The sequence below is a fragment of the Gallus gallus genome, chromosome 27 (genome assembly GCF_016699485.2).
Source record: "Gallus gallus isolate bGalGal1 chromosome 27, bGalGal1.mat.broiler.GRCg7b, whole genome shotgun sequence".
In the NCBI taxonomy this organism is placed as follows: domain Eukaryota; kingdom Metazoa; phylum Chordata; class Aves; order Galliformes; family Phasianidae; genus Gallus; species Gallus gallus.
This window is the reverse complement of record NC_052558.1, coordinates 3,361,616-3,371,135: the sequence shown is the minus strand read 5'-3', so window position 1 is coordinate 3,371,135 and position 9,520 is coordinate 3,361,616.

Below are 9,520 nucleotides of genomic sequence, written 5' to 3'. Positions count from 1 at the left end.
ACAGATCCCCTCAGCTCTTACGCTCAGAGTTCAAGTCTAGGCTCTAAGGTATGCAGGTGAAATCCACTGGGGCTGAGAGGATTGAAGGATGCAGAAAAGTGTTTGAGGATCTGAGAACTTCCACACAACCTCAGCCCACTGCGCTGAAGCCCCACAGTTTAACCTGACTCCACTCCAGACCCTTCTCTGGTGTCAATATCATCTAAAGGACCTGAAGGTCTGAACGACCTCACTGTATTTTGGCACATTTTGAAGATGGCAGCCAAGACCTCTTTGTGCCATTCATGCAAACAATGCACAGAGAGATGTGCAGGAAAACTGCAGAGGCCAAGGCTAGCTGTGATGCTTAAACTCGAGGGCATTTTCCCTTTAGGGAAGGGAAGGATGGGGCCAGGAGCAGTCCCCCACCCATGGAACAGCCCCAAGCAACGCTAGAGGGAGCCCCGGGCTCAATTAATTAACGGGCTAAAATTAGCCGAGGGGGAGAAACATTGAAGCCGGGTGGGAAAGTGAGAACGGTGTTAGTTGTGTTTTCAAGGGGTTTTCAAGCTGCATTTCTGTCAAGTTACACCAAAAAGCGACATGCATGGCAGCGAGGCAACACTAGTGCAAAATGCAGCATGGAAATGGCTCTATGCTCTGAGTGCAGTGGGAGGAGGTCTCAGGCACAAGACTATGGCAGAGGGTTCCAGAGGCTGAGATCAGCTCTTGGGTGCTGGCTGCATGGCTACAGAGGGGTCTCCTATTTTAGGGATGCTTGCAGGGTGCTGCCTGCATGCAGAAGGGTCTGCAGATCCACCCAGGGATGTCACAGTCTTAGTTTGCTCTTCTGCATTCTTTCCTACATGGTGCAGAGCTTTGCTGGATGTCCAAAGCCATCCTGAAGGCAATGGGGGGTTTTCCACTTGTTTCCTTTGGTGCAGACCTTACTAGAGCTCCTGTGGGTGGGGGAAGGGGAAGGCAGGCTCCCAACAGGACCCCATGGCATAGTGGATGGGATGGAACAATGTGGGTGATCAACTCAGGCTTGAGTGTTAGCAAAACTGAACCAAAAAGGGAGCTCAGCAGAAGCCAGAACATAAAAGCTGCCATTGGGCTCATTTGTTATCATTTTAATCTTATTAACATCCCATCCAGTGGCTCTTTGGAGAATAAAACATTGATATTATATATTTCTCTTGGCAGAAACCAACCAACCTTAGAAAAGATGAAGTACTCAGTAAAGGAAAAAAAAAAAGGAATCAAGTTTTATATTGTCTTTTTAATTAACCGATCTAATATTGCCTGAGTATGCAGGAGAACAAGGAAGTAGCAGAGATTATGTTAAGGGTTTGCTGTATCCCATGTTCTAAGTGTAAATAATGTTCTTGTTAATTTAAAACCAAGGCTGACTGTCTTTATGACTTCATTGCACTCACATTAGCTCTACCTTTAGGCAGTGTCATGGGTGCAAATAGATTGGGTTGAAAACTTCCCTAGAGCCACTTTAAAGTGACATCTAATCTTTCCCTTTAGTGGTGTTAATTCAACTTCACAAGAGCATTTGAAGCACCATTAGGCAGAGAAATGGACCTTCTCTCCTGCTGGTGCCCTTATCCAAATCACAACCCCCAAAAATCTGTTTCATATCAGGCCAACTCTCCAGGGCTCTAGAGAGCAGCTGAAGGAGACGTGGGTTTCCTCTTTATGAGAGTTAAATACATAAAGGATTTATGTTTTGCATTTCTTACTGCCTGGTGGAAGTCTCCAAGCATCTTGGGAACCTCCTGGCTCTCACAATGCAGTGGGAATGGGGACAGAGAAAGACTTGAGGACGGAACCATGGAGACAGAGGATTCCTCACAAACCAGAATGCCTGCCAGGGTATGGTGGCCTGCTGTTGGGATGGATTTTAACCAAGGAAAAGCGGAAAATGAAGTGCTGGGAAGGAAACCCCATGAGTTTTGTGGTAAGCCACAGTTATGTCCTTACATCTGTCTGGCATCCCTCAAATGGGCAGAGAGGTTGAGCAAAGGCCACAGCATTACTGGTCACCAGTGGGAATGGAATTGGCCAGTAGCTATAAATGTGTTAGAAAAGCTGTGCAGCCCAGAGGCACTGGTGCTGCTGCTGGAGCAAGATTTGTCATCTGCACTAGTTGAGGGCAGCACTCAGCTCCCACCTCCAGATTCCAGCAGGGTTCACAGCAGAGAGATGGGGAAAGGGACATGCATGCAGTGCTGAGGGTGATGCCTCAGCCCCTGAGAGTCTGCAGGGTAAGAAACTTTCTGACCTGGTGGCTTTGTATGGGTTGCTGTTGACAGTCAAAGGTGGATGTGTCCTTTAGTAATCTATTGCATCCCCCTCAGTCTCCTGTTTACATCTTTGGCTTCTGCAGCCTCTGGTAGCAGCAAGTTTCACAGCTTAAGGGCACATTCTGTGAGAAAAACTCTGAAACAGTGACTAAATATTCCCCTAAACCCTTCCCTTCTCCTTCCAGGATGGGACAGACCTCTGTCACCTTCTGCCTTGGCCATCTCTTGGTTCTGGCCAGTTTAGTCCTCAGTGGATGGTACGGTCACACACATTTTTGGTGGAGAAAGGATTATATTAGAGGACAGGAGAGGCAAAGCATCCCCGAGGTCTGGCAGGTGCAGGAGTTAAGGGCAAGGAGGGAAGGACTGCAAGGCTGTGGGATGCAACTTTCTCCTCTCATCCAGGAGGGGGCAATCCGTGGCTGGAACTGAAGTGAAAGGAGCGCCGGATAAAGAGATTTTTCTTTTCACTGCTCCTTCCAGGGAAAAGCTCAAATTACTGTGATGGAGGAAGGCTGTAAAATGAAAACACAGATGGAGGAACTTAAAGGGACTGTGGGTTTGGGGTAGCCCGTTTTTCTTTACATTGTGGCATTAATTCTTACAAACTATCTCTCCCAATTAAAAGGAAAAAAGAGAGTTAAACTGGATTTTCTTTTGAATCACCTGGAACTTTATGCTGACTGATGCATATCCATCAGCATATCCCATCATTTATTTTCATTAAGCTTGTGTATTTAACTCATCTTCTTTGGCCTTCCTTCCTTCCAAAGCCCCAGACAGAAGATGCAGCTGCATGTCGGGTACAACAAGCAGATTTATACATGCAGCCATTCTCTCAGCCTAACGTGTCTTTGATTTCTGCCACACACACTTTTATTTATACAGTGCATTCTCATATAGCAAACAGTTGACTCCTTGACCTTTGGAGATGGGCTGGTGAACAACACACGGGCAAAGGTTTGTTCCAAGGTATATCTTATATCATTGGGTGAGATAGACCAAATAGTTCAGCCTCTTCTCTGCCTTAGTTTCCTCATCTGAAAGCAAAAAAACCAAGAAATAATGAAACTGCAATGTTCTGCAGAGTTGCACATTCACAAACCGCAAATTAAAAAGACGGGGAAAGAGTTTCAAGATGCTTCTGAGTAAAAAATCACCCACTGGAGGAGAACTGTTGGACATCTCAGGGGCTTCCCAGCTGCATTCTGGGGGAAGGTATAGAAAACCTAATGTACAGTGCTGGAACAGGAGTGGGCATCCCACTGGGCCACTTCGTCCTGGTGAGGGCTTATGGCCAGGAAAGCAGTGAGAGCTCAGAGAAAGAATACCTGGAAAATAAATGAACAAAACCGTGTTCTGTCTCTTGCTAACTGTTAACTACACAAAGAAAGAATGAGGGGGGTGGGGGGGGTGGAAAAAGCAACACGAACCACTCAAGTCTGGGAGAAATGGAATGCGGAGCTTTTTGGCACAAACTGGGCAGGAGAAGTTTCCAGAAGAAACAACATGAGTGAGAGGATTATTGCAAAAGGCCAGAGTGTCAAATCTGTGCTGGGAGTTAAAAGGAGCCCATAAAATCCACTCAGCAGAAATGGAGCCAGAGCAAGGTCTGGAGTTAACTCCTTAAAGTCTACAAAGCAGTGATAACCATCAGGAGCGACTTCCTTTCAGTGAGGTGCAGAGCCTGGGCAAAGTCCCCTCTCAGCCACCACTCAGAGAGCAATAAAGAGGGAAAAGGCAAATGAAGCAGGTTGAGGATTATTTTATGCAATGCAATAAATTCGATGTCCAGATCAGCTCTCTAATTTTAACTCCCTTTTTCAAAGCCACTTGTCATGATTCCTTCAAAATTAATCATAAAGGCAGAACAAAATTATAACAATATAATCCATACACATCCAGTTTTGCTATCACTGTTACCGAAAATTACTGCACTAAATTATCTGTGTGCAGGCAAACTCCACCATGGACTTTCAATCAGAAAACAAGGAGGGTTAGTAATCCGGTAGCTTCATAACATTTTTTCCCCATTCAAACTCTACACGTGCTGAGCAGTGAAATCCTGTGTTACTCACCAGTTCCCCCTCTTCTGTACAAATGCAATGACTCCTTGCAAAATGGAGACTTATGAGTCTAATGAAGTACACTAGAAAGAGAAATGTCAGACTGTTGCCTAAATCAGTGTCTGTGAAGATAAAGTGCACCATGTTCTTCACTGTCATGGTGGGCAGAACAAGAAATAATAGTTCAGGTCGCAATGAAGAGGATTTATATCACGCTCCCGCAGATTATTTATTTGCAATGAACACAAAGCATGGATCTGGAGTCCAATGGTAATGTAGCATCTCTGACACTGGGTGGATACATGTCATGGTAATAACAAGGTAAAATTGTCTGAGACCGCACAGCAAGCTGAGACTGGAAGTTAGAACTTATGCAGAGGGCATGAAGTTCATTCTTACATTTTTCACCTCCTGCTTTCCTTGCAGAGTGCCTCTCATTGTATAGCCCAGGAGCAGAAGATCCATAGGCTGCAGCTCAGCCTTGGCCTGCCCTCGCTGCCCCTCCTGCTTCTGCCCTTTGGATCCCAACGCTGCTCTCCAAATGTGTGAGATGTAAACTGTTTGAAGGGAATGGGAAGCAAGACCCCATTGCACAAGTCCTGCCCCCATGCACAGCCTTTGCTCACCTGTACAGATTGTGGAAACTGACCTAGGAGATAATGCAATGTTGACGTGAGACTTACTGATAATTCAGTTCTGTTTGGATCACTGGTGCTTATAGAATTTGAGGGGGGACAAGAAGGAAGGATATGGCAAAATTCTGCAATAATTTTGGGTGCTCCCTTCAAATGGCAGGTGCTCAGAAGATCCTGAAAAGCAATTTACTTAATGTCAACACCTAAACCAGAAAGTAATGTTAAATGAAGCCAACTAACATTTCTGCTAGTAGTAACAGAAATGACTGCTATTTAACACACACCAAAGCAAATATCATGTCATCATCTCAGGCGGGCAGAGCTTAAAGGGGCAATCAAACTGAGATGCACTGGAAAGGAAGAAAAAAGTGTAACACAGAAGTAAAAGCAAACTAATGAAAGTCAGAATGAATTTATGAGGCGCCTTAACGAAACACGTGGATGTGCTAAAGATGAATCCATGGCATTTACACTTTTAAGTCTGTGTTTAGTATGGAGCTCATACAATCGGAAAGGTAATAAATTTTGTGGCAAATGGACACGATTGTGTTTGCACAGGGAAAGCCTTTGCCCAAGGAAAGCATGTGTGGTTTGTGATTCAATTAGGCTGCACAACAGTTACAGTTGCACAACTGCTTTGTTCAAAGGCTTGTACTATGTTCTGTCAAAGGTTGCACCCCTTAAATGGTAACATATCTGGATTCAAGTTGAGCAGCTTTGCTCTGCCCAGCAGATGGGTCTTGTTCCTTTGATGAGGGAGATCACAGAGACAATTATAAGCAAATCATGTCCGATTCCATACGCACAGTGACAGAACATACTGAACAAATGTTACTTTTTACTTAATCACCCAGAAAATGCTCAGACAATACACAGCCTCAAAACATGACATGGAACCGCTGAGCAATGTTCAGAGGTTGTTAGCATTTATTAGCCGTCCTACAGGAACACCCGTGCCCAGATGCTGCTCAGAAACCCCACCTCACTGTTAGGCAGACACGAAACGCAACTCCACCCCGGTGTCAGCAGGAATTTACAGCCCTGGCATCGCGGGGATCCTTCCAAAGGAGCAACGCGGCTCAGGCAGCGCCCAGCGCAGCGCTTGAACCCGGGGCTGCAGCACCGCGGAGAGCTCCGCACCCCTCCGGGGGCGGCCGGGGCCGCTGCGTCCCAACTCACTGCACCCAGCCAAGGAAGGAGGGGGGAACCCACAGAGGGTTTGACCCTCATTTTTCCGTGGGAGGAGATGAACAGATAACAGCAGCAATAAAAATCGTTTCAGTCAACCTAAGGGTTATTTTGAGGTGCGGAACGTATGGCTTTTTCAATTCTTCCTCTACAAGATAAGGTGGTGAAAGACAGGTGAAGCAATGCTGCTGGATTTGTGCTTTCTAAATGCTGACCACACTCATCTGCAAATAGGCAGAACGAGGGAGCTCTTGCCTAGGAGGACTGTGCAGGAGGGCTGCAAGAAGCTCTGCTGCCTCATACTGTGTTTAAAGTAGTTTCTTGCAGCCAAGGGCTGAATGATCACAGTGTCTCAGTTTGCAAGCCAAACACATGCACGAGGGAAATTACAAAAGAAGCTGTGGTTTTACGTGGAAAAGAAATGATCTCATTTGTTTTATTTCATTTTCCACAGCAATGTTTGTAACTTTCTGCAGAATGGGAATTGAGGATGATGCAAAGTGATAACTACAGCATAATTCCAGATCTGCTTCATATTTCGCTCTCCATTCTTGCTTTTCATTGCAAAAAGTGGAGCTTCAGGACCTCTATCTTTTTAACTGCATGTAGCCCATTGGCTCTCTGCAGCTTTCCTGGCTCATTTAACCTGGATATGGAGAAAATGCTTCGGGGTACTCAGGGATGGGGTGTGTGTGCTATGATCCAGCCCTTGGGAAATGGAAGAGCTGGGGAGAAATCACTATAAAAAGCTGCAACAGCCTCTCCGGAAGGGGTTTGAATCTGAGATTGTCACTTAGGCAGAATCTGATGCCTAAAAGCTGTGCTCTTGTTTGGGTCACAGCACATTTCCCCTCTGGCATGCAGCAAATTGAAGGTGGGGTGGAGGGGAATGAAGACAGTGGAGCCTCCTGTCACTCCTCACTGCTCGGCAGCTCTGTCCCTGTGGGTGGGACCCCTGGAGCATCCCATGAAAAAGGATTGGGGCCCCCCTGGCACCTCCCCACCTGTCAGTCTCTGCACATATGGACTGAGGGAAGGGCTTCTGATTTGTACCTGAAGCTCAAATGGACTGGTGTCCACTTGTTTCCTCGGGGTGTCGTTTTCCCACTTGTATTTGGCATTCACAACAAAGGGGAAAATGAAGACGAGAAAAAATGAGGAGGAAGAACGATACATCCCTCCAATTCTGTTGTGTGTTTCTAATTTTTAAGCCCAAACAGTGGGATAGCAGGGAAAAAATGTTCTGGCTGAGCTGTGCTCTCTGATTTCTCACTCCTTCCATGCAGGGCTGCTCCCAGAGGTGGTCAGACGTAGGAGCTGAGCTGCAGAAGCTCCCAGAAAGGTGACAGGCCCATACCTCTACCAACTACATTGCTCAGCACCAGCTGCTCAGGCTGCAGGCAGCAAGGCAAGGGACACTTCTGCCCAATTCCTGCAGCAGAGATAGGAATAAACTGCTCTTTCCATAGAGGCCATCTAGAAATTCCAGTTATTGAATTAGTTGTGCTCTCCTTTGGGGTTTTGCTGACATCCAGCCTTGCTGCTCAGGCATTGCTCACCTCGCCAGGCACAGCCAGCATACCCCCACTATGATCCAGAGGGCCCAAAAGAGGCTCTGTGTAATTGAGCTTTTCATCTTGAAATCTGAGAGATGAGGATTTGAGTAAGGTGAACTTCAGGGAGCAGTGAAGGGCAATCGTTAGTGGAGGAAGGGGATACATTTGGGGACAGTGAAGTTCTTGGTGTCTTGAAGCAAGTTGTGAACAGTTGTGAATCCATTTCCTGTGCTCCAGCCAGGGGGACCAAAGTGCCTCATGCTCACACAGCAACTTCTCAGTCTTTATATGAAAGCTGCTGGCAGCCAAGCTGGAAGACCCCCCAGGTTTGTCAGAATTCACAGTGATTTTGGCCTGCTGCTATCAGCCAAGAGAGACACCGGGCAGACTGGGGAGGATCTCTTTGCAACTTTGCCTATAAATGACAGTGGCCCATATACAGCCAAGTTCCATGGAGATCTCTGAGCATTTTACAATGGCTGTAAGAAGCGGAAATAAAATTAGAGATGATGGTAAAGCCAGAAGTACAGCTGAAACCTCTCCAGTACCCAGGGCAGTACCCCAGCCAGTGGGCTCTTGGGACTTCTGAAATACATTAATTCCTTTACAGCAAAAGCTGTAAATCAATGCAAAACAAATCTTGGGATATATATTTTTTAAGATCACTCAGCCTTGGGGTTTGAATTCACGCTGAGAACAGAGAAAACCAACATTTCTTTCTGCCTTTGAGGAATCCCAGTCTCTTCCCTTTTAAAACTTAAGGGGAGAAGGGGAAGGAACAGAACTGATTTGGGGAAATATTTTGGCAAGGAGTTGTTTCAGTCAAAACCTTCAGCCATTTTATCAAGGAAATGTTTTAGTTCACCTATTTTACCTCTGTGAAATAGTAAGCTATAGCACAGAGGAGGGGGTTAGCAGAGGTTGGATGTGAGCAGATACCAAACACCCTCTGTGTGTTTCCAGTCCTGCTCTGTACATCTCTTCATATCGTTTCATGCATTAGTGTAGCTCTTAGGCTTAGTGGAATGTGTCTGAATGACGGTTGAGCACAGATGTAGGAAAAGACTGCCAGAAGTACTCCAAGAAAGGACATGGGACTGGCAATGAATAGAGCCGCATCAGCAGGAACGGAGCCATGAGCCCTGGAATCTCACTCCAGATTTCGCCTCCTGTGTGGACTGATGATGGTGGGGAACTTGGGAGAGGGACAGGAAATGGGGCAGCCAGTGTCCCAACATCAGCATCTCAGCATTAAGTTTGGCAGCAAAAACAGAGCAAATGGGAAAACAGACGTGAAGCAATGGAGGATGGGTCAATAGCCATCTCCACTCATGTACATCAATGAGGGCCTCACTCAGTGCATGGATAGTGCCATACAGATGGATTCGGACCTCTGTGTTTCCCACATGCCAGTTGTCCAAAGTGCTGCCGAATTCAGAAGGGGTTTACAGAAAGGGTAAAACAGAATAAACATAAGAATGAGGTAAAGCGCTCTCACATTTTACCCACTTACAGACTGACAGGGTGTGGAGAAGGGTTTATTAAGCACGATTCTCCCTTTCCCCTCCAAACCAGGACTGTGCATGGCCGTAGGAATGAGCTTTGTCCTTTTTTCATTTGCACTGAGCTGAGTCATTGTGGAGGAAAAGCTCAGCCAGCAATGAGAACAAAATGATAAAGCTGAGATTAGAATCTTTTTGATTGCCATCGAAGCAAAGCACTCATTTCCATGAGGTTCCTCTACAAACCCCAGCCAGGATTCCCAGCCCTGGGGGCCTCCT